This window comes from Octopus sinensis, linkage group LG4 (assembly GCF_006345805.1).
Source record: "Octopus sinensis linkage group LG4, ASM634580v1, whole genome shotgun sequence".
NCBI lineage: Eukaryota > Metazoa > Mollusca > Cephalopoda > Octopoda > Octopodidae > Octopus > Octopus sinensis.
This window is the reverse complement of record NC_043000.1, coordinates 51,162,669-51,188,421: the sequence shown is the minus strand read 5'-3', so window position 1 is coordinate 51,188,421 and position 25,753 is coordinate 51,162,669. Positions and strand designations below refer to the sequence as shown.

The following is a 25,753-nucleotide window of genomic DNA, read 5'->3' as shown; positions in this document are numbered from 1 at the left end:
CATCATCACTAATGTCATATTTTCACTATTCTCATTAATAAACATTAAAAACAAAGGTTACTGTAAAACTTGTGCAGGCTTTGTAAGAGCTTCATTGTTCTAAATTGCAAAGGGGCAAGTTTTGTTGTTATGACACAAAACATGAATTTCCTAATTTTTCTGCATTATTTTACCTTGTCATTGTTTTTATTTTTTTCTAAACTGACACTAGTCTAGCTACAAATTTTCTTTTGTTTCTGTTTAACTTCAATTATCAAAGCAGAGTTCTTAGCAGCAATTACTGGCAGCTGATTTCTTGTGGTGATTACTCAAATACATGCAACAGTAAAAGAAAATTTATTCAAATCTCTCTGCTTATCCTTTAAATTTAAAGTGTTTATTGAGTTAATTTCCTTTACATTGTTTTCCTGTATCAAGTGATTTAGTAACCTGCTAACAATACACCTGGAATTTTATCAAATTCTTCTGAGAAAGGATGGAAGCAAAAAACCTAGGTGTATATAATCACACTTTGCTATAGAAGATTAAATTATAGCTAATAGCTAAATCAAGTATTCTATACATATTTATTTTTTCTTTTATTTTTCTTATTTTTCTTTGAAAAGAATATTGAATACATAGTTCGATCAATTGCAATCATTTTCATAAAACCTCTATGATCAATAAATGGAAATGAGATCAAATGCAATTATTGGTATTCTTGTTATATACAGAACCATATCTGTTGACCTATATAAATACTGATATTAAAGGAAATACATATAAGCTATTACTTCAAAGACTGTATATGACCGTATTCACAAAGTTATATAATTATTAAGGGGGTATAAAAATATGCTTTTTTCTCTATGTATTCATGAATGCAAACACATGAAACAAACATATACACATACATTAATGTGTGTGTGTGTGTGTGTGTGACAGATAGATTTAATCAAAATTATATCGTTTTAAATATAAAGAAAAAATATTGATAAGTATTGCCACACTCACTCACATATACATATGACTAAGAAAGTCACTCACATGTTTGATAAGTTCAATGGGGAAATTTGAAAAAAAATTTCATAGTCCACTTTACGCTTGAAACCATAAAACGTCAAAGAATTTGTTGTGTATCCAATATATTTAATGTCTTATATCCAAGAAATATTCTGTAATTATACAGAACCAGAATGAGGATGAAGAGTTGATGAAACCTAAAGTTGTACTTTGGCTCAAATAACCTATGGTGATATGAGATTGTGGACAACATAACCTCATATCATGATGTGATTTACTTACAGTTAGTTTTATATTCAAGTTTGGCACCAGTTGGCTAACTATGTAAGATATGTGTAAAGTGCAAAAACATAATAATGAACAGGTTATGAAATTCTGAACCGAGTGTAGGGTTGTTTAAACTAACCATGGTAACAGCCATCTTATTTCAATAAGACAATATCTCTTTTTCTCTTCCCACCCACACACACATATAATGCATGTACATTCATTTATGTGAGATAAAGAGATTATGAGGGTGTAATTCCTGTTTATTTCATATAAATTAATATACATGAAGGAAGAGAAGGGCTGTTGTCAGTTAGTATGAACTAGTAAAAATTAAACTAAATATTAATAAACAAGGCACAAGAATGGCTGTGTGGTAAGAAGCTTGCTTCCCAACCACATAGTTCCAGGTTCAGTCGCACTGTGTGGCACCTTGGGCAAATGTCTTCTACTGTAGCCTTGCGCTGACCAAAGCCTTGTGAGTGGATTTGGTAGATAGAAACTGAAGGGAGCCAGTTATATATTTATATATGTTCTTACACAGATAGACTCATCATTACATTAACATGTTCCTATATCTCTTTTTTCCTATTTCACATTCTTGTTATGAATATTCGATCAACTTTATCAGACACAGTTTTATTGTGTCATAGTTTTATTGTAATATTCTTTCGTTAATACCTTTTTTGATGTTTTATTAGTTTTTCCACTGAAGAGAATGGTAATACCTAATTAAATTGATTTAATTTAATTATTATTATAATTAATTTAATTTTTTCTGTTTCCTTACATGTCAGTATTATCATTCAAAACGATCGTATGGATTAAAAATTTATATAAACTTTTAACATCTCTTCTCCATTTTTTTAACAGTTAGTTGGGTTTAAATAGGATTTTATCCTATAATACTCATAACACATTTTTAATTATATATATATATATTATACACTTACATATATATATATTATATATATATATATATATATATATATATATATATATATATATACACACATATGTATTTGTGTGTCTGTGTTTGTCCCCGTAACTTAACAGTTCAGCAAAAGAGACTGATAGAATAAGTACTAGGCTTACAAAGAATAAGTCCTTTAGCTGATTTATTCAACGAAAGGTGGTGCTCCTGCATGGCCACAGTCAAATGACTAAAAAAAGTAAAAGAAATAAAACAATCATAATGATTCACTTAGCCAATGAATTACCACAGAAAAAAAAAAGATGTAAATCTTGAAATCTATACTAATAAATAGCACTCATTACTTGCTTTCATTTCTTCTGATAGACATAAAACTTTGTTCTTACAACCTCCATTTACACTTTCATGCACACAGACACACGTTTTTGTTCATAAATTCCAATATTTAAAGTGAACAATAATTTTAGCAGATAATAAATGGGTTTTGTTTTGGTAATCAATCTTAGTTCATGTCCCTGGTAACCAGGTTCATAATTATATCTTACTCATATGGCAATAAGTCAAAATTCACACAAGCTTTTATGAAGCTGAATGAAGAATGCTATATAGTTTTATATGCTAAGATAGATGCTTGGTCTTATAATACTTTGTGTTTAGTTAACAAATAAACCAAATTATAACCAAAGTCAAAAGAATATTATTTTCATAGTCATTTTTATACTCATCATTGTTTAGTAAACTTTAATATTACAAATTCTATAACAAAATATAAAATTGTAGCAGTTATTTTGTCTAATAAAGTCATAACTGGAAAAGGATTAGTAAGTGCAATTACTATTTCCTCATACATGCCAGATACTAAGTATATAAAATGTACAAATATATATACATAAAATAAAACATATACTCTCCCTCTCTCTCTTTCTTTTTTGTGTGTGTATGTAAAACACATCATCATCATTTTACACCCACTACATTCACTTTCCATTTCATTCATTAGATCTGCCACCAGTTGCAGTCAGCGCATATTTGGAGATACTGCTCACTGGGAGAGTAGAAGGAGGCATCTTGTCTGTGTTTCAGTTTTGGCTTGATTTCTACTGCTGAATGCACTTCCTAAGATGTAACACTTTACAGAGTCTATAGGGTGCATTTTTCATGGCAACAGTACAGTAGGGGTGTCATGTTCTTGACAAGATTAAAAGGTCCTCTACCACACACTTTACAGAACACTTTTGAGGCACCAATGTTAGAGAGATAGCAATTTCCTCAGCATGGCTAAAAGGATTTCTTAACTATCTTTAACTGTTCACTCAGCAACCACTTTACAAAGTCAGAAGCATGAGTGATAGAGCTATAAAAGATGCATGGATGATAGCATTATCTGATAAGAGAGATATGCTTGAGAAGAGTGAGAAGAATACATAGTATTCTAAGACAGTAGCATTACATTCAAGATATTGTAATCTAGAGCTGTGATTCCCAATCTGGGGTGCATGCCCCAGCAGTGGAGCATGGTAATATTTTGGTGGGGCATGGTAATATTTTGGTGAGGCATGCGTAGGGTTATGTTGAATTTTATACCTTTTGTACACAATGTTTAGTATACCAATAGAGAATGAGTTATTAACAAAAACAATTCTTTATATCCCTTCTTGGACAATTTTATCAAATTTTGGACACTTAAAAAGTTGTTTTCATCATATTCATAAGACCTGATGTCAGTAAAGAGGGAATAGATTATTTCCTTCGATTTAGTGGTAAGTGAAAACATGAAGGTAATTACTAACGTGTATGTGTGTGTGCGTGCATGTGTGTGTGTGTGTGTGTGTTTTTGAGTGTGCATGTATGTAGTATAGAACTGGTCAGTACAGAAAGCAATGCCATCTTAATTCCCCATGGAGAAATAAACTGGAGACAGACTTATGTGTGCAGGTGTGTCTAAGAGTATTGGTTCTTTTAACTCTGGCAACAAAAATCTAGGTACACAAGAAAAATGTGGAGCTGCAGAGTATGGCAATAAATGGTGTTGGGGTGAGGGGTGAAAGAATTGCATGATGTGAAATGGGTTGTAATGGAGTGGAAGTAAGGGGTAGCATCAGTGAAGGAAGAGAAATAGGCTGAAAGAGAGAGCAGAGAAGGAGACAGACAGGCAGATGAACAGATAGATAGATAGATAGATAGATAGATAGATATAGATAGATAGATAGATAGATAGATAGATAGATAGATAGATAGTTAGATAGATAGATAGCTCGTAGAGAGAGAGAGAGAGAGAGAGAGAAAGATTCATGGTACTGGTAATGCACACACATACATGTATATATATATATATATATATATATATGTGAACAGAGACGAAAATTAAAATGTCATTTTAATTCCACCAGTCAGTTTTGTGAATTCAGCAAAAAGGTAAGAAAAAACTTCCATCATTGATACAAAGGCTTTTGCAGCTGAGAAGATTCATGGAATATTTTTTGTTTCTTTTTAAGCATATTTTCCGAAAGTTTATATTGAAATCTTTTTGAAGAAATTGTTGAAAAAATTTGCTTGAACTGAAATCTCTTCATGTTTGATTCAAAGGCATAACTACAGATTTCTGCCCCCTGCCCAGCACCGACTTTGAATGATCATAGCTTTCAGAAAAATGGATATTTTTTAATGAAATTATCTACGAATATGTGTTATATCATGTAGATTTTGAATATACAAAATTTTGTGGGAAAAGTGTTTTAGCAGGGGTTGGGGTTGGGAATCTCGGAAAATTCACTGGAGTCCACTTCAATTCATCTTAACTGTCAAGAAAATGGATATTTTTAAATGAAATTCTCTACAAATATACCTCGGACTATGTAGATTCTAAGAACATAGGAATTTGGAGGGGGAAACAATTGGGTGCTATTTTTGAGAACTGTTCCCCACACGCAGGTGTTTCTGAACAAGCCATCCGTATTTGTTTCATTTTCTTTGTTTTGTGTGTTTGTGCATCCGTAGATTTCTACAGAAGCAACAAACAGGCAATGAAGGTAAATGAAGCCCTCACCAGAAAACTCGTTATATTAAAAATAACAGCTAAAGGCCTGGTACACAGAAATATGTTATTAAGATGACTTATCTGTTGCATACGATTATTTTTCACTTTAAGTAAATTCCCAAGTAAACGTTTCTAATAGAAAGGCAGAAGACACCAGAAGCAAAAATAAGGAATATACACACTCAGTTAAATATAGAAGTGTAAAGCATAATTTGTTACATAATCTCTATTATAAACATGACATTGAATGGAATAATTCCCTGTTTAAACTTTTTTTTAATTACATATATTTGTGTGTGTGTGAGTGTCTTTTTGAGTGATAGAAATCTACTGAAAGTTATGATCATCCAATTCTGAAAGTTATGATCATCCAAAGTCGGGGGCACAGAAATCTATAACTATGCCGATTCAAAAATACATAAAATGAGTAGCGCAAATAAAAAAAGTTCATCAATATTCAGAGGAATATTTAAAATTTGGATTTATACCCACTATCCATGATAAACTGTCATCAAGTTATGGGCAAAAAACCCAGATCTTGTGAACTTTCCAAGGTTCTCTCCTCACCCCTCAAAAAAGATTTTCCCACAAATTTCTTTATAATCGTAATCTATGCCAGTTGAAAGGAATTTATATAAAATCTCATTTAAAAAAAAATATTTTCCTAAAAATTATGAGGGAAAAACTCAGATCTTGTGAATTTTCTGAAGTCCTCTCCTGTTGCTTTCCACATATTTTTTTTCATATTCGTTTCCTACACACAGGTGACATTGCAAACATTGACCAAATTTTGAATAACAAAAATTAAATATCACAAAGGGGCATCAGGATTTTAGAAATGATTCAGTTGGGAACCACTGATCTAGATGATAGGGCAATGACAGAGCTTCAGAATGTGTGGTAGACAAGGAATAAGAGTATGATCACAGACAGAATGAAACACAAGAACAACTAGGAGTACAGGAGGGAAAGGTAAAGGTAGAGAGTGTGTTTGCACACTCATGCATGTAAGAACTTGTATGCCTATATCCACATGGGGATGATGTATGAGCATGTGTGATATATGTGTGTGTGTGTGCACATATATATACACACACACATAAATCTATCTATGACATTATACATACACACACATGCATGTGTGCATATGCATATACATATATGTACTAACACATAAATAATTCCATGACATTATATATATATATATATATATATATATACACTTGCGTCAGAAATTAATTAGCACTTCTCAAATTTCTACATTAAATAGGTTAAATCAATTAATCTATGAGCTGTTCAAAACGTCTTACGCGATGAGAAAACTTAGTATGGTGTGATTTCGGTCCTTGCGAGGCGCTACCTATATCTATTAAACAAAGGAAGATTTGTCTGCATCCGCACTCCAATTTGTTGCACTGCTATGTCAACATCATAAGGCTGTAGACTCTCAAACTGCTCTGCAAACAAAGTTACGTCATCGTTCTGCACAACAGTGAACTCGCAACAAAGCAATAGTTCGAGATATGGCCACAAGGTGACAGCACATACCTTGAGTGAAGAGCAAATCAAGGGTGCTAATTAATTTCTGACGGTAGTGTATATATATATACGTACATATACAGACACACATATATATACATACATATATATACATATTGTATAGGAAAATTATAGACATCAACTAAACCTGATTAAGGATGTGAATAACACCTACATTGCTAAAAATAGGAGCTAAATTCTTAGTCAAGTTTAGTTGACGATTGTAATTTTCTTTTACAGTATAACAGTATAATGTTGCAAACAGCTGTTTTTATTAATTCATTATATATATATATATATATATATACACACACACCCACATGCACACACACAAACATGCATATGCGAACACACACACACATACACAACATTATAAGAATTTTATAAACTTACAAGAGGACATGAGATAAATTATTTTTTGGAACTCTCGAAGTACACACATAAAGCATGCTATTATTATATCTTTATGTGCATTCTTGGAGAATTCCCCAAAAGGGATACATACATATGTGCTGACAGACAGACATAGGTAGATATGTCATGGGGATATATACACACATACCACATATATATATATATATACATATATACATGTACGCAGAAATATAAACCCTTTCAAATGTATGCATGCACATACACATATTTTGATACTTTCTTATCTCCTTATCACTCACTTTCTTGCCACCCTTATCTCTATCACTCAGCCCTCTGTCATTTGTGCTACCCATTAGTGGAAGAAAGAAAGAAAGAGGAAAAAAGATAGAAAGATAGACGTGTGTTTTTATATATATATATATATATATATATATATATAATAAAAATTAAATGCGCCCTTTTAAAGCCTAGCCAGGCTTATGGGCTCGGTTTCCCCGGTTTCAATGGCGTATGTGTTCCCCAGCTTACTCAATTTTGCCAGCTGAGTGGACTGGAGCAACATGAAATGAAGTGTTTTGCTCAAGAACACAACACATCGCCCTGTCCAGGAATCAAAACAACAATCTTACGATCATGATGCTGACACCCTAACCACTAAGCTACGTGCCTCCACACACACACATATACATATATATATATATACAAGGTTGTTTTGGCAAAGCATTGTGAGGTATAACTTTAAAGAATATAGTTGCGTAAAGCCAGAACAACTCAAGAAGATACAAAGTAAACTACAAAAGGAAAAGAAAATAGAACAAGGTCACAGTTTTACCTTGTATTTCTATATTTCGAGGTGAAGACTCCTTCATCAGGAAATTCCACTTTTCCAAATACCCTGATGAAAGGGTATTCACCCAAAATATAGAAATACAAGGTGAAACTGCAACTTTGTTCTGTTTTCTTTTCCTTTTGTAGTTTACTTTGTACCTTCTTGCATTGTTCTAGCTTTACATAACTACATTCTTTAATATATATATATATATATTATGTATTATCACCCGTCATCTCTGCCCCCATGTCTACTCGTATTTTCCTTATATTCCCCAAAACTGAGACCCAGTAATGCCCATACTTCCATCCATCTTCACCAGTCACTGCTTTCACTTCTGTCCTCATCACCACCATCTCTCACTCTCCTTTCCCAATCCAATAAATCTACCCCATTACCCAGCTATTCCTGATTATCTACCTTAATTATCCCTCTATCCACTTTCTTGTACATTCAGGGTACACATCCTGATACATCATCTTAATTATACTTCTACCTCTTCTTGCTGGGGTAACCATGTATCTCCTCTCCAGCAACACAACTGTTTCTGTCCCACTTTCATACTTCAACACCAGACACAAAACAAACTGATTTGATACTATGCCCCAACTCTGCCAAGTGCATTTATCTTGCTAGTCATTTGGTGATGTCACTAGTACTGATGACATGAAAAGAACAATCAGTGCACTCTGTAAAGAATTGGTATTAGGAAGGGTGTCCATCTGCCGGAACCTTGCCAAAACAAATACTGGAGACCAATGTAGTCTTCGAGATAATCAGACCCTGTCCAACTGTTCAGTTCATGCAACATGGAATACAGATATTACATGATGATATGTATGTGTGTGTGTGAGAGAGAGAGTATGTACACACACATGGTGCTGTAACAAGTATTGCATGCAGTTGCAAAATTAAACAAAGCACTACAATAGTACAAGGTGGATAACTATACATAGCTCCAGGACAATATTCACTGGCATGTTTGGAAATTAACAAATACTGATATGGTGATTTGAATGAATTAATGCAAATGTTGAAGAGAATATATAAATAGGAAGGGAATAAAAATCAAATAGAAATTGTAGTTGTGATACCTGTGCCAGTATCCGAACATGTCCAGTGCCAGCACCACCTTGACTGGCTTCCGTGCTGGTGGCACATAAACAGCACCAACCAATTCTGGCCATTGCCAGCTTCCCCTGGCACCTGTGCCGGTGGCGCACCCACTACACTCACAGAGTGGCTGACATTAGGAAGGGCATCCAGCTGTAGAAACATTGCCAGATCAGACTGGAGCCTGGTGCAGCCTCCTGGCTTCTCAGATCCTGGTCGAACCGTCCAACCCATGCTAGCATGGAAAACGGATGTTAAACTATGATGATGATGATGATATAAATGCATGGAAAAAAGACATACATAAATAATATCATACTCATTATCATTGTCATCTATTGACTACAACTGTGTTCAAATATACCTTCTATTTTGTCACTTATGTTCTAAAATTGCCATCCTACATATTCATTCATGTAAACATCTATCAACCTTCCTTCATCTATTTGTCTTTCTAATTTTCTATATTACAATGCACACACACACTCATGTACGCAGAACAAAAGGAGAGGTATCTATCATTGTAGTTGTACTGGATTATTTTAGGTCTGATTTATGTATTTTAATATTTTGGATTTTTAATAACATTCCTATATTTCAACTATAGTTAGCCAAATACTTGCTCTAGCAGAAATACACCTGAATTGATATAAAAGAAGAACATAAAACAGAAGTCCTATAAAAGCAATTTTAAATTAAGTTAAAACACCTTTGAAAAATGATTTGTTTTAAAACCTATCATGGCACTGATCAATACAACTACTGAGAGAAAATTCCACATTTTAAGTGTTTTCCTGCACATCTAGATTTAAATCCCCTACTCTTTTCAACTTCTTGCTGGCTTATTTAATATTGTAATGAACATTGTTAGTTTGCGTAATATTGAAATAAATATAATTCTTAGAGGAAATATTTAAGCTGATTTTCCCTTCACAATTCAAAATTTACATCAGAATATTTCTGCAATTTATGAAATATTTAATATTATCACAAAAAATTACATTCACTTTACAAAAATATATTAATATTTTTGTATGTGACATATGCCACTTTATATTACTCAGTTTCAAAAATTCTGTTTAGTAAGCAGTCCAAAAGTTTATTACATTCTGCAGAATTCTGTTTATTTCTATTTTTCTCCAACTATCAATGCCATAGTGTATTTATATAATTGTAGCATCTCTGTACACTTCAGCTCCAAATATGGTCTCTTCTTCTCATATGAATAGCATGTTATTTGTGTGTGTGTGTGTGTTTTTTTTTTTCTCACATCTTTCCCACCTTATGTTTTAAGAAATGAGATGAGATAACAATAACTAACTTCACATTGGTTCTATTCTGACATTGTAAATCTCCTGAGAATGAGTTGGTCCAAAAATATTAGTCAATTACATTTTATCATAATCATACCTCCCAAACAGCTCAAGACATGTTCTCTGGCTGTGGTTTTTTCCCACAAACATGGAGGCATAAACATGTAGTAATCAATCAGTGCACAAATACCAATATTGAATGAATATGGAGAACAAAGAAATTTATTTTTGCTAAGATATATCTGTTTTAGTTACTTCTTATCCTCACTTAATCCCTGACTGAGTAAACTTATGATCAAAGTGCATTTTCTGGTCTTACTATCCAGTTTTTCTTTTATGAATACTGTTATTGACATTAAGTAATATCTCCTTTTTTTTTTTTTTAATGAAACTGGAGTGTAATTTGATGGAAATTTCACAGCTATTTCTAACAAGTTGAGTGATTACTTTGAAGTTCTATCAGTAGCTCAAGGTATTAAAAATTGTACATTAAACTTGGTGATGATCACACTGAATGTGTTATTTCATTAACTAATGCATTTAAAATACTATAATTAATAGCTTTCCTTTCACTTCACCTGTTATATTAATTTCTTCTATTAGGAAAGAAAATTTTTCTGAAAATTTTTTTTATCAACTGTGTAACTAAATGTTTTAGCCTCTTCTAATCTATATTTCTTTAAATCAAGATCAATTTAGTAACATTTATTGAATCAATTTTCAAAATACTTCCATTTGCATGTCTTGATCTCCAAGTCATTTACATAAAATAGACAGAATCTTTCTATTGCTTTTGTATTATATAAGCCAAATGTGGCAGCACTATTTCCTCTAGGTTATAGAAAAGCATGCCTGTATCATTACATGCAATTTTTCTTTAAAGGCATATAGGTTTCTTCTTTTCACCTGTTGTTTTCTGAAAAGCTTAATGCTATTTATCTCCTCCTCTATTATATTCTGAAATCGTACTTTTTCCTCTTTGTTTTTGTGAACATATGTCTGCCTTCAAGAATTAAACTCAACCAATGAATACAAGTTTCTGTTTCTTTTATCATATATTTCAAAAACTTCCAGTTCCTCTCCCACTGATTTTATTTTCTCTGCTCTATAACTATGTTAATTTAAAGATTCATTTATAAAAATTTCAGTTTTAAAGAATTATTGACACATTTAATAGATTTGTTCATTCTCATGTATGGAATCTTTACAGAAAAGATAAAATAATTTTTAGATAATATAATGAATAAACTGAGCAAAAATATAAAACTGAATATAAAGAAATAAAATAAATTTTGCAATGCAATTGGACATAGAAAAAATATTTTCATTAAAACTGAGAGTTTTCGTGAAAATAAGATGAAAGCAAGCAAGTGTTATTTATTGTGGCAGAGAAACAGTAAATAGAATAAATTTCTAGATAAGAGAACTGGAAGAAAAATATAATAATAGAGAGAAACCTAGCAAGACATGTTTCAGTTGAAGAAAGGTACCATTATGTTAATGAAAGTGTAGAAGTTGTAGGAAAAAAAAACAAATTTTTCATAATGGGAGGTTTTTGTTTTTTATCAGTTCATGCCAAGATATAAAAAAAATCTATTCAAAGAAACCTTAAGAAAACAAGACTTTGTGCGAGTTTGAAACAAACATTGACGGCAAATGGGTTTATTTTATATGTGAAACTTCATTCTGCAAGGAACTTGACAGTAGAGAATCAAGTGAAATATGCATGATTTCTGTAGAACTCTAATCTTAAAGTAGTTGTGACAGTACTAAATTGCATCACTGCTAAATTCCAATTGTAGTAAATCGCCACTCTACTAAACTACTTAAGTTAATCAGATGTGAACTTGTACGAAGCTGTCAAAGCAAAATGCAAGTTCTTTTCTTTTGTATAATTTATTGTATTTTGTTGTAATCTCTTGTATTTTATGTATTTGTAGCCATTCTTCGTGTTATTTATGCAACTACATGCTTACAGCTTTTTGAACCACATAAAAATACACTAATATTCATACATACACACATAGAAGACACATAAATAAAGGCGTGAACATACATATATACAAATGTATATAATAATACGAAGGCATATAGAGATGTATAATATTTCCAGACCATCAGAGACCAATAAACAAACAAATAAGTACAGACAAGTACACAAATTTCAACATATACATACACATGCATAAGCACACATCCCACATGCACGTATGCATACACATATAAACACATACCGCCACACATAGCTATAGTCGCATAAAACTATGCGGAGGTAGAAATAAATATGTATAGGCACACACTCATACGTACAAACAAATGCATTTACATGATTACTTATGTGCAGACTCATACAATGAAAAACAAGACATGAACACACAGACATATATATATATATATATATATATATATATATAAAACAAAGCTAACTTCACATTCAGACACAAAAGGCTATATATATAAACACACACACAAAATAAAAAACATACATCCAAATAGACACCTCATTTAGTCAATAACAAAAGAGTAGTCAATATAAAGTGGCAGAAAGTAATACATATTTATAATGAAAGATTAAGTGAAGCCATTTAATGCTTATGGAAGTGTAAGGCATTTTGCTCGTTTCTTTTTCAGTTAGGGGCACAATCATTAAATCAAATTACATACATTTGCACATATGTGCAAATCAGTCATTATCACTAGATTGTCATTACCATGTCTTCTACTAGTCAAACAGATATCTCCATGAAGAATTTTTCCATTCCTCTTTACAAGTAAGTTACAAGGAGGATCAACTAGAATTTTTTTTGTAATCTCTTTTCTTTTGCTTTCAGAATATTTTATTGCAAGTGCATTAATAAACTTCAGCTGCAAATTGGGTTTATGGTCACCTGATTGTTAATGAACATGTTCTTACAGTGAATTATTTGTCATGTGTCAATATAAAGCTTTCCAAGATCATTACCATCGTTATTTCTGCTTTATATGTCATCTTTCCTTTTATGCGGTCATTTTATGTTCTATGCATATTTTAGTATGTATATATATATATATGTATGTATGTATATATATATATGTATATATATATATGTATGTATATATATATATATGTATATATGTGTGTATATATATATATGTATGTATATATGTGTGTGTATATATATATATGTTGTAAATAATCTGTTTCTACACAGAGCATTGTACATTTAGCTCATTGGCTCAATATTCATAAATATCTTACATCCTGTCAAAATGATTTCATTCAAAATTTCCCTATGCCTTCTTGCTTATTTCCTCTCTCTTCAGATAACTGAATAATACTTCAGTCTATCTCTTTCCATTATATCATTAAAATCTTAGCTTTCACAAAAACTTCTGTTTTACAAAATGTTCCTAATTTGTATGTTCTTATTCTTTAAATCGTATACTTTCTAACAAAGCTCAAATTGTACAAATTCTTATATTTGTATACGTTGGAGGCAGAAATCACTTTATAGCAAGATAGTCTTCTTGAAGTTAATTATCACATTCGTGACAACATTCTTAACAAGAAATATTGTATTTTAATTAATTTTCAAAGTAATTAATAACTTGGAAGATTTTAGTGAAATAATTTCAACTTCTTCATTTCTTGGTACAATAATCTCATGTTTGGAATATATTCTGACAAAAATACAAATGTATACGTACTTAAATTTCACATTATTATTCATATAGTAACAAGAATGTGAACAAGATGGAAATTTAAATATGAAAACTTTACAAATGATAATGTATCTACTCATTTGTCATATAGAAGATGTATAAATCAAATACATTCCAAAGTTCAAAAGTTAAGCTTTGCATCATAAACTGTTAAGCTTTTCATTATAAAATCAGTTTCTTAATAAATTTACATTTCACAATATGTTTCATAAAATATGATTTACTCAGAATAAAAAAAAACAAACAACCACAATAGTGATGCACCAGTATAGTAACAGCCCACTAGTTGAAACTAGTAAAAAAAGTATTACAAAATATGTGATAGCAGCCACCACAAAATTAAACGTCATCAGTACTAACATAAAAACAGTTAGCATTAGGATCATCGGTATTTTATTTTTTGTCTTCTAAATGACACTTTATATGAAGACTTTTCTCCTGTGAACTACTTTCTGTTTAAATAACAGAAAGGAATTTTTTTTTATCATAACTTAGGGTGACAACCTTACTGAAAAGATATGAAATATATTATCAGTGCATCACTATAAAAATCAAAAATATTTTACTGAGGTATATCATAAAGAAGCATATGAATTATGCATTATACCTACTCTGCAAACTCTCTAACAAGCAACTGTATTTTATAATGATGTGTTTATTGTATGTGTGTATGTCTTTATTTTTATTAATGTTTTATTTATTAATCATAGTTGACTGAAAATTTTGTATTACAGAATTCTATACTAGCTACTGTTGATGCATTCAGAAGGGCATAAATAATTGATAAATGATTCCAACTGAATCAAAAACAATAGGCCTATTTGCAACAAAAGAAATATATTCTGCAAACAGAGCAAACATATGAGCCAAAGTGTCAGGGAGTATTTGACATTATAAAACTGGACAAAACCAAACAACAACTGCAAAAGTCAATAGCGATATCACTTTACAAAATCAAATTGATATCAAAACTGTGCCATTCATAAATTTGTAAAGAGATTTGTAGCTCTCTAGTGAAATAAAGGCCAAAATATCTTCTTCGTGTCCCTTACACAGTGGTTGGCTCTATGTTGATTGTTCTGAAATTTTGAATTCATTAATACAATAGGAATTTGAGAAGAAATATTCTGAAAACAATTCCTTTGTAAGTTGATGTTAGGAATTTTTGGTCGATGGAACAATGTGCAAAGTCAACTTGAAATGTAATCCAAGACTTCATTCAGCATCAATTGTTTTCATATTTGAATGTATAAGAATTACGTGATATTTTTCAGAAATATATGGTACTTATTATTATAGCTAGGTTGTTATCTGAAACTAAAGCCTTACAATTATAAGTTTTCTTGCCAAAGATCTCAAGAGAAACTGGAAAATTTGAAAGATTAAATACATTCACATGAGAAGGTACTTGCAATATAAATAACTAATAAAAGGAAATATACACATAATCCCTCTTTCTCTCTCTCTCTGTCATCATTTTTGTTATATTCCTTTTCTTTCATCCTTGCATGGATAGGATGAGCATCTATACATACATCCCATCCACTCATATACAATGTGTGGTAGCCATATATCTATTCTACAGCAAGACACTTGTTCTGTCCCTGTATTAGACTTTCAACTCAAAACAACTGGATTCATCCTAACTCTCCATCTACTACAACCCCATTGAGATGAGGGGGTTTTGTGTTCTTCTTTGTTTTGCAAATTACTTAGTGACCTCATAGTACTGGGGTCATGAAAAAAAACACCCCAAACACCTGTAAAATGGCTGGCATTAGGAAGGGGATTTGACTGTAGAAAGCAGACATTGGAGATGGACACAGTACTCTGGTTCATTGGATCATGTCAAACTGTCTAACCCCAACCAGCGAAGAAAATGGCAGGTAAATGATGATGATGATTTATATAGCTTTCTATTTTTTTTTACTTATATCAATCATTAGAGTGTGGCCATGCTGGAGCACTGCTTAGAAGAATTTTTAGTTGAATGAATCTACCCTAGTACTTATTTTAATTTTTTAAAGCCTGGTACTTATTCTATCAGTCTTTTTTGGTGAACCACTAAGTTACAGAGACGTAAACACAAGTGTTGATAAGTGGTGCTGGGGGATAAACACAGATGCAAAGACACACAGACATTGTTATACATATATGGGCTTCTTCTTTCTGTTTCTGTCTACAAAATCATCACAAGGCTTTGCCCAGCCTAAAGCTAAAGTACACTTGCCCAATGTGCCTGGTATCATATGGTTGGGAAGCAAGCTTCTTATCACACAGTCACAATCATTATAAGTAAAATACATTAATATGATTCTGGGTTCAGTCCCACTGCATGGCACCTTGGGCAAGTGTTTTCTACTATAGCCTCGGACTGACCAAAGTTTTGTGAGTGGATTCAGTAGATAGAAATTGAAAGAAGTCCATCGTGTGTGTGTGTGTATATATATATATATATGCTTAATCAATTCGACCAAGCACTATATTGTCAGTAAATATTGTCAGTAGATCTCATTTATATATATGCTTATGTATCTGTATTTGTCCCCACCACCATCACTTGACAATCAATGCTGGTGTGTTTACATCCCTGTAACTTAGTGGTTTGGCAAAAGAGACTGTTAGAATAAGTAGTAGGCTTACAAAGAATAAGTCTTGGGGTCAGCTTGTTTGAGTAAAGGCAGTGTTACAGCCTGGCTGCAGTCAAATGACTGAAACAAATAAAAGAATAAAATGTGTGTGTATGTGTGTGTATATATATATATATACATATATATATATATCATGTGTTTATATGTGTTTATATATATGTGCATGTGTGTGTTTGTGTGTACCCTTGTCTTCATATTAACATCAAATAAGCAGTGCTATTTATTTCCAAATTGCTTTTATATGTATATACAGACATAATTATATATACATCCACATACAGTAACCATACATATATACCTACCTAAATATATACACAAACACATCTATAGAAATACACACATTATATGCATATGATGTAAATATATACATACATACATGCTTACATACATATATATATGTATGTAAGCAAGCACTTCATATATATATATATAATATATATATATATATATATATATATATATATATATATATATGTGTGTGTGTGTGTGTGTGTGTATATATATATATATATGCTTAATCAATTCGACCAAGCACTATATTGTCAGTAAATATTGTCAGTAGATCTCATTTATATATATGCTTATGTATCTGTATTTGTCCCCACCACCATCACTTGACAATCAATGCTGGTGTGTTTACATCCCTGTAACTTAGTGGTTTGGCAAAAGAGACTGTTAGAATAAGTAGTAGGCTTACAAAGAATAAGTCTTGGGGTCAGCTTGTTTGAGTAAAGGCAGTGTTACAGCCTGGCTGCAGTCAAATGACTGAAACAAATAAAAGAATAAAATGTGTGTGTATGTGTGTGTATATATATATATATACATATATATATATATCATGTGTTTATATGTGTTTATATATATGTGCATGTGTGTGTTTGTGTGTACCCTTGTCTTCATATTAACATCAAATAAGCAGTGCTATTTATTTCCAAATTGCTTTTATATGTATATACAGACATAATTATATATACATCCACATACAGTAACCATACATATATACCTACCTAAATATATACACAAACACATCTATAGAAATACACACATTATATGCATATGATGTAAATATATACATACATACATGCTTACATACATATATATATGTATGTAAGCAAGCACTTCATATATATATATATATATATATATATATATGTGTGTGTGTGTGGTGTGTGTGTGTGTGTGTAAATAAGCATTTCATGTAAATGTTATGTATGTATCTCTTTATGTTTGCAAATGTATATGAAATAAAAAAAGAGTAGGCATTATTTTTTAGTATATTTCATTTACACTAAGTCACTGATTCATCCCATAGTTACTTAATATTTCATCAGCCTGCATAAGTTTACGTAAGTTTCAATTTGTTGCCAGGAGTCTGATTTATCACATATGCATGAAAAGTAGGTAGTTGTAATGTGTATCATCAACTCTACAGAAATATGTCAAGAAATTAAGAATTTTATTTGGCAAGCATGTATAGAATCTCAGGCAAGTGTCTTTCACGGTAAAGTCTTGGGTGTATTAATGCTATGTTAGTAGGATTTGGTGAATGTAAATTGTGTGGTAGTTTGTCTCATATCTCTATGTATGCATATATATGAGAGAGAGATGTATGTATGCATGTGGAGTGGTGCATGCAAGTATGATTTTGTATATATTAGTGTGCTAATGTTTGTTTATTGATGTACGATATACAAATCTTCGAGAAAATTGCAAATTAACAGTTCCACAAGTAAACAGAACTAGTGCTTGCCTCAGCAGAATCAGATAACCAATGCCACTATTGTACACAGATTGCATAAATAAATAGAAATAGAAGTAAATAAAATATATATTGAAATAATTACTAGAAAACCTTCAGAGCAGAAACAACACCATCTTAGATGAGGGAGTTGTACTCCATTGTTGTAGAGTGTCAGCAGCTGTTGGGGCTAGAATATTTTCTAGCTTTGAAGAGAAGGACCAGTCTTCAGAGTGTTAATCTGGCTACCAAGCTATGTTAAAGGTGTGGCTTCACCAGGAGAGATCCTTGCTGAAAATGAAGCCCAGCACTTGGAGTGACTATGAAGGCTCTAGATGCCTACCACTTTGTAGGGTGTGGGTGTGATAGGGTGGTGTTTTGTCAATATATTCACACACACATGGATGCACAAGCATACTCATGTGTGTGCATACATATACATGTATATAGCAGCCAATGAATTTTGTGTATGTGTATATGTATACATAGCAGAGGAAGAGAGAGAGAGAGAGAGAGAGATTAAACCCCATGTTTCTGTGTACATATTCCTAACCTGGCAGTTGGAGGGTAGAATATTTGGTATTATATGGTGGTATCTGCTGCAAGGAATTTGCACAATTTGCACAGCAGCATGTAATGCCATCTTTCAAAGATTTTCCAGATATAAATGTATTGCAGACATAAATCTCTTGCCCCATAAGTCAGCAACTGCATAGAATAAATCTTCTTTGGTATTGTTTGGATTGTTTCCAGTTAACAGTGAGCTTAATACTAATACTAAGAGGGGACAACAACTTAAAGCAATAATCCAACTTACTGATAATAAATGTCTCTTACAGGCTCAACATTACTTCTTGTTCTTTTGTTCTAAATTATCTTTGAATACATTGATAGCTGCTTGTCAATTGTTACTCCCATTGTAATGCACCCAGAAAATGATGCATCAACATCTCATAATTCTCAAGTCTTCTACAGATTTTGAATGTGTAGTTTCTCTTCTAATTCTACCTGTACATCCAAATTAGAATTTTGAGTGATTTTCTTGAATTTTTCTGGTGCTATGATGTATTTTTTACCTTATAGTTTTTTTTTGTTTTTTTTTGCTTTTTTCTCTTAGCCTTCCTATACATGTCAATAAAACGTTTCGTTGGTTGTTGCTGATATCATCATAGCTTTTGATTGACTAATAGCTAGTTAGAATGACAGGATATGTCTGAGGCTACAATATGAAACAGTAATGTGTTTGATAAATATCACAAAGGAACTTCAGTCTGAATTGTTGAAATTTTTCCAAGTTAGCACTGATTTATGTTATCATGCTGAAAGGATCCAATGAGAAGCCTCTATGTAGCCATTTGCCCTGCTAGAAATAACACCCTAACCTCTCTTTTATAACACCATGCCATTTTAAATAATTAAGTAAATTCTAAATACCCAAAGAGATAAGTTTTTCACCAGAGCACCTTTGTTCATATATCTTCTTAGTCAAGAATAACCTGGGTTAAATAACAACTATGCCAAGATCTTGCAGCATGTAACATACAGCCCCAAAATCAGCTGTTTTAAGCTTTTGGAAAGTCTAAATATAACATGTTAGATTGATTGATCAGCTGTTTTATTATCCAGCTTTAAAGCAGCAGAAGATAACGAAGCAGCTTTTACAGGGACAGAAACCATGCCAAGTGTCACTCCATAAGTCAATATCCTCTGAAAATATTATGCTTCTTTTCTCTTTGGACATTGCTGATGTATGGTGTCAGATAGATAGGAGTCTCATTCTTCATTTACTTTGCTTCTTCCTTTATGGATAGAATATTCTTCTTTCAAAAATTTTCAAACAGAAGCTTACTAATTCTAAGATCTGTGTAACACTATCAGAAGCAGTTTAACAAGGATCCTTTAATAAGAGTCCCTTTTGTCTGTCTTTTGAAGAGCTGTTGAGAAAGCAAATTTACTGATTTTCAGTAAAATTTCTCTATGACATATACTGATATAACTGATGGTTACTCTTCCCTATGCAAAGCTATCATGTTGAAAAATTCATCTTGCTCAATTATTTATATGCTTACAAGCAGAGCAGTAAAAGAAATTCTATACAACAGTTCATTCAGTAGTTCATCTTTTGATGGTTTAAAGTGGCTTGTCTGTTTCATCATCTGCTGAAGCTGTTTCTTTCTTCAAGCCTCTTGGAAACTTCAGGATTCTTTTAGATATTTTTTTTATATATCCTTGGCTGTCTTTATTTTCTTTATTTAATTCATAGTTTTTTTTTTATCTATTTTTGGTAGAGGTCCACTAAGTAATAGACTATATAAGCAATTTGAAACCTTTCATCTTCATCAAGAGATTTTTTTTCTAGCTCTGGGAATGACATTTTTGTTACCCCCATCTCTTATTCTCTCTTTCTCTTTCTCTCTTTGGGACATGTACACGTTATATAGCTTCTATTGTTAACATAATTTCTCCCAGTTCTATGTCATTGTCTTGCATATATATAATTTACATCAAATCAACTTGCAAATATCTCTATCTTGATTGATTCCAGTGAGATTTATGAGAATTAAGGCTGGTCACTATTGGAGTGCTTCTAGTGATATTCTGAGCTATGTCATTTTAGGCAATACTTTATTAAATCTACAATTTTATGGTCTGAGAGGATTTTAGGTGTCAGCTACACATTATAGGTGAGTTGTGCATTATCTGCAAAGCAGAGATCAAGAATAACTGCTGTTTCTGATTAAGTAGAGGATTATTTGCTCAATGAACAATATGTTGGCAAAGTCAAGAATAGACACTTCTTTGTCAAAAGAATGTAACACCCTGAAGACTCACACACACATGCATGCATACACACACACACATATACACACACACATAGTACATACACACACCAAAAACATAAAAATATGTTGCTATGTTGCTGCAATATTGGTTTCCAACTTTGGCACAAGGTCAGGAATTTTGGAGAGTGGGTAAGCCAATTACTGCATTTTAATGTGTATAAGGAACCCTTGTGCATAAGGAATCCCCTAATTTTGGGGACTTAAAATTTGGAAAAAAGTTTTGTAAGGGATTATAATATTATCCATGTATAAGAAACTCTCATATTTTTTAAACCTAATTTTTGACAATAAAGGGTTCCTTATACATATAAGTTCTTAAGCAGATCAGGCCGAAAATGTCGCTAGAAGCTAGGAACACCAAGCATAGATTGGCATATTTCGGTCATATTATGCAGAGAAAATCCCTGGAGAAGGACATTATGCTCGGAATGGTCAGTGGCAAGAGAGGAACAGGCCAACCAAGAACCCACTGGCTTGACACCATCAAGAGGGATACCAGAATGGACATAGCCAATCTGAAAGAAGCAGCCCAGGATAGAACTGACTGGAGGACACTGATCCAACGACTGACCGAGAGTCGACTTCGACTGAGCGGATAAATAGATAGATACATATAAAAATATGGTACATCAAACCCAGTGCTCAGCTGGTACTTATCTTACCAACTCTGAAAGGATGAAAAGCAAAGTTGACCTCAGCAGAATTTCAACTCAGAATATAAACAAAATGCCACTGTTTTTCTCAGTATACAAACAATTCTGCCAGCTTGTCACATTGTGTTGATGTGATACAAAAATTTCTATCTTTCTGAAATTTTTCCATAAATTTTGAGCAACAGATTTGAGCCATCTAATTCATCTGTTGGGTGTTATGTTGTACCTATCACACTGAATTGCTTTTGAAGTGCAATAAATGTGTTGCAAACCTTGCATGTCAACAAGCTAAATGTGTGATATATTTCTAGAAGTGCCTAGTAAATCTACCATTTCATTGTATAAACATGTTAAATTATTTCTAGCTTTCCATTTTAAGCTCTTACTTTACAGATATTTTTTAAACAAATAATTCCAACCATAAAATATCAGATAAGAGCAAATACACAGCCTTTCTTCACTTAACACAAAAATACTGCTTACATATCTGAGAGAATGCACAAGTGCTTGCAAGCACATATGTGCACACACACACACATGCATGCATACAAATCTTTTGGACAACAACCAAACAAATGCTTGGCAGACAAACTTATAGTGATCAACAACTTGTATAAAATGATATACTCTATATAATGTCTTTTACTCAGTACTAAACACATTTCTCTCCAGAAGTGCATCCTAATGGAAATTTCTTTTTAGTTATTTTGACTCTAATCAGTAACTGGCAAACATTCTAATCAACTGCACTAACAGCTATTAAAAAGCTTCTCCCACTCTATATTATATAGAGCTTTCTACTCTATATTATCTTACATGTAAAATAAAAAAAATGAAATCTTAACATACCTCCATGTTAACGTTAAATTCAGTTAATATACTTATGCATTTTATAAAAGTATTGATTAGTTAACTGATAAGGAATTTAGTAGTTTGCGTTATGTTTAAATACTATCAATGGTAAGAATGTAAAATATGTAATATGAATAATCCTGGAAGGACTTGTCCCAAACTTTGGCATTGAGAGTTACACAAATGCCAGAACTGGGCGCCACTGCGTGGTGCCAAGGACTCCAAATTTGCCATCAAGATGTAGGACAAGATACTGTGATAGCCTGGGCTTCTGAGGTCCACAGCTCTTCAATATCCTCCCGAAGAACCTAAGAGACCTGCATGGGGTGGATGCAGATGTCTTTAAAATGAAAATGGATCTCTTCTTGTAAGGTATCCCAGATGAACCAACTTCACAGCAGGAGGTGCAGATGAGGGCAGCTGCATCGAACTCTCTCATGCACCAAATGGCAGTTGCTAAAAAGCACTCGTGAAGTGAAACCATGTAGCAACACCAAATGGCGGTGCCTCAGCATGGCCACAGCTCATGAGCTGAAACTAGAATCAATCAATCAATCAATACCTAATGTGTATCTTCCTGTTGGATTTGTTTTAATTATATTATTTTACACAACAAATAAAGGGATTTCTCAGACATTCTCAAGCATAGTGCTTTGAGACTAACAAACAAGTTGCTTGTGTTGCGCAAGTGCTCCTATCAAAAGATCTGCATAGACTTTCAGGGGTCTGCAAGAAAGAATGTGCACAATTTCAGTGGCTTCTTCTTGATACCTTTACAGCACACCAAACCAGATTGAATGACTGGGATACGATCTTCCTTTCAGGATCATCAATAACATTTACATGACTTATTAGTTGGTTCCAAATTTAGGCACAAGGCCAGCAATTTGGGGAAGGGGGCACGTTGATTACAACATCCTTACTGATTAACTGGGTACTTATTTTATCAGGTGAAATACTACTAAGCATTTCACCCGGAGTGCTTGCAATTCTATCAGCTCCCCACCTTGCATGAGTTATTAATATTATTCTAGTTAGAAGTAACAGTCAAATGGTTATTAAACTAGTAAATTCAAAGCAATTAATAATATTCTATGGTGGAACAGTGCAGTGAAAACTATAATTGATGGTCTCTAAGCGGGGGAAATAGTCAACATGTTAAAAAAATACTCTTGATCCATATTATATATGTAAGAAATATATACGGAAGGAAAGATTTAAATTTTAGATTTTATTTAAACAACTAAATTTTGAGCTGATTTCTTAACAAAGTCTTTCAGTAGAAAGAACAATAACAGCATTATTGGAAATTAAGTGTGATACATATGTCATACAACTGAAATGAATGACTCCAACAGTGAAATTAATTGAGAGAATTCTGAAGATGTTTCCCAACATAAAAGTGTAGATAATATATTGGTAACAAGATCTGTAACTTTTACTAAATAGAATGTGTGTACATATCAAACACAGTTGCTTAAATAAAACCATATATAATTCTAAGCATACATATATACAATTGCATACACACATACACATATCAGTGCATGCATATGTATGCACAGGTATTATAAAGACACATACCAACACACAAATTTACACTCATGAAATTCTATTTTGAGTGATAATTTATCAAGAATTGCTGCTTTCACTCTCTCCCTCTCTCTTTCTGTCTTTGTTCCTTTTTACACCTCTCAAAGGCAAAATATGTCACTTCTTAGATGAGAGCATGATGGTAGTAACAACTTGCCAATAAGTTTGATAATGTGTTTTCATCAAATGTAGAACAATTGTCAGCAATTTGACTCTTCCAATCAATATGTAATACCAATTGACATTGTTGATAATTGTTAAAATGAATTATTCTGGGTTTGTCTATTGAAGCAGATTCAAAACATTGTTAAAATTATAATGGGTGTTAAGTGGATGCTATTGATATATCAAACAAAGGGGTATCAAATAGCAAGGTATTATACATTTTTGTATGTTTAATGCTCCACTGAAACAAACAAATTTAAAATTGAATATATGTATATACATATCAAAAACAATTCCCAAATGTATTTATACAATAAAGCACATGCTTAACATGTGTAAATATGCAAACCCATTTAAATATATTTACTTCTATGTGTTTGCATGTATGCAATTGCTTATATATATACACTGAGGATATATTTTATATGCATATAATTATATTTATATCTGTATTTATACACACACACATACAAATATATATACCTATATACACATATACACACAAAGACTTATAGACAACTGTATAAATATATGCCCATTTAAGCAAAATGCTGCATAAATATGTACACAAACAACCAATACACGCATAACTATTACAGATATATGAATATATGCCTTTAATCACATATATACTACCCTCTCTGTCTCTCTCATACACACACACTCACGAATCATGCTGCATTTGCTTCAAAGAAAACTATGCACTGTCAATAGGTCTCTACCTCATGTGCCTTAGATTATTCAGCCTGAAACTAAATCTAAATTATAATGCTTCATTAATACATAAATATGTTTTCAAAACAAAAAAAAAAGTAATAATAATAATAATATGACAGTAATTATGTAGATATAAAAATGAGAAAATGCATGAGGGAAAATTTTGAACTTTTGGTTTTGTGTTTGAGTGTATAAGAAAGTAATTAAGTATCCTGCAAGCTAAGAAACATTCATTTTCCATTATGGCAATAAAGAAAAGAAACATGAAAATACATCTAAGTTAAAAGCAGAAAAGATATTAGCAGAAAATTCATAGTCTATTCATTATGTATATAAAACTGAACATCAGCAAATAAATGAAAAATATTTTTTATCTCTTTTAACATGAGATTAGCAAGATCATGATAGAATACTAAATCATATGTATACA

General features: G+C 32.1%; 1 protein-coding gene and 1 long non-coding RNA gene across 14 annotated transcripts in view; one reads left to right on the top strand and one right to left on the bottom strand.

Moving 5' to 3' along the window:
• Positions 1-25,753, bottom strand: part of LOC115210389 (bone morphogenetic protein 1) — a 2,987,986-nt gene that overhangs the window by 713,194 nt on the left and 2,249,039 nt on the right. The gene's annotated exons all lie outside the window — the stretch shown is intronic.
• Positions 13,518-21,630, top strand: LOC118762945. Of its 2 annotated transcripts, none has more exons than XR_004998698.1 (3): positions 13,518-13,560; positions 21,468-21,472; positions 21,523-21,630. It is a non-coding gene; the product is annotated as an uncharacterized LOC118762945 (long non-coding RNA). The 2 variants fall into 2 exon arrangements; XR_004998697.1 differs by lacking the exon at positions 13,518-13,560 and adding an exon at positions 17,218-17,240.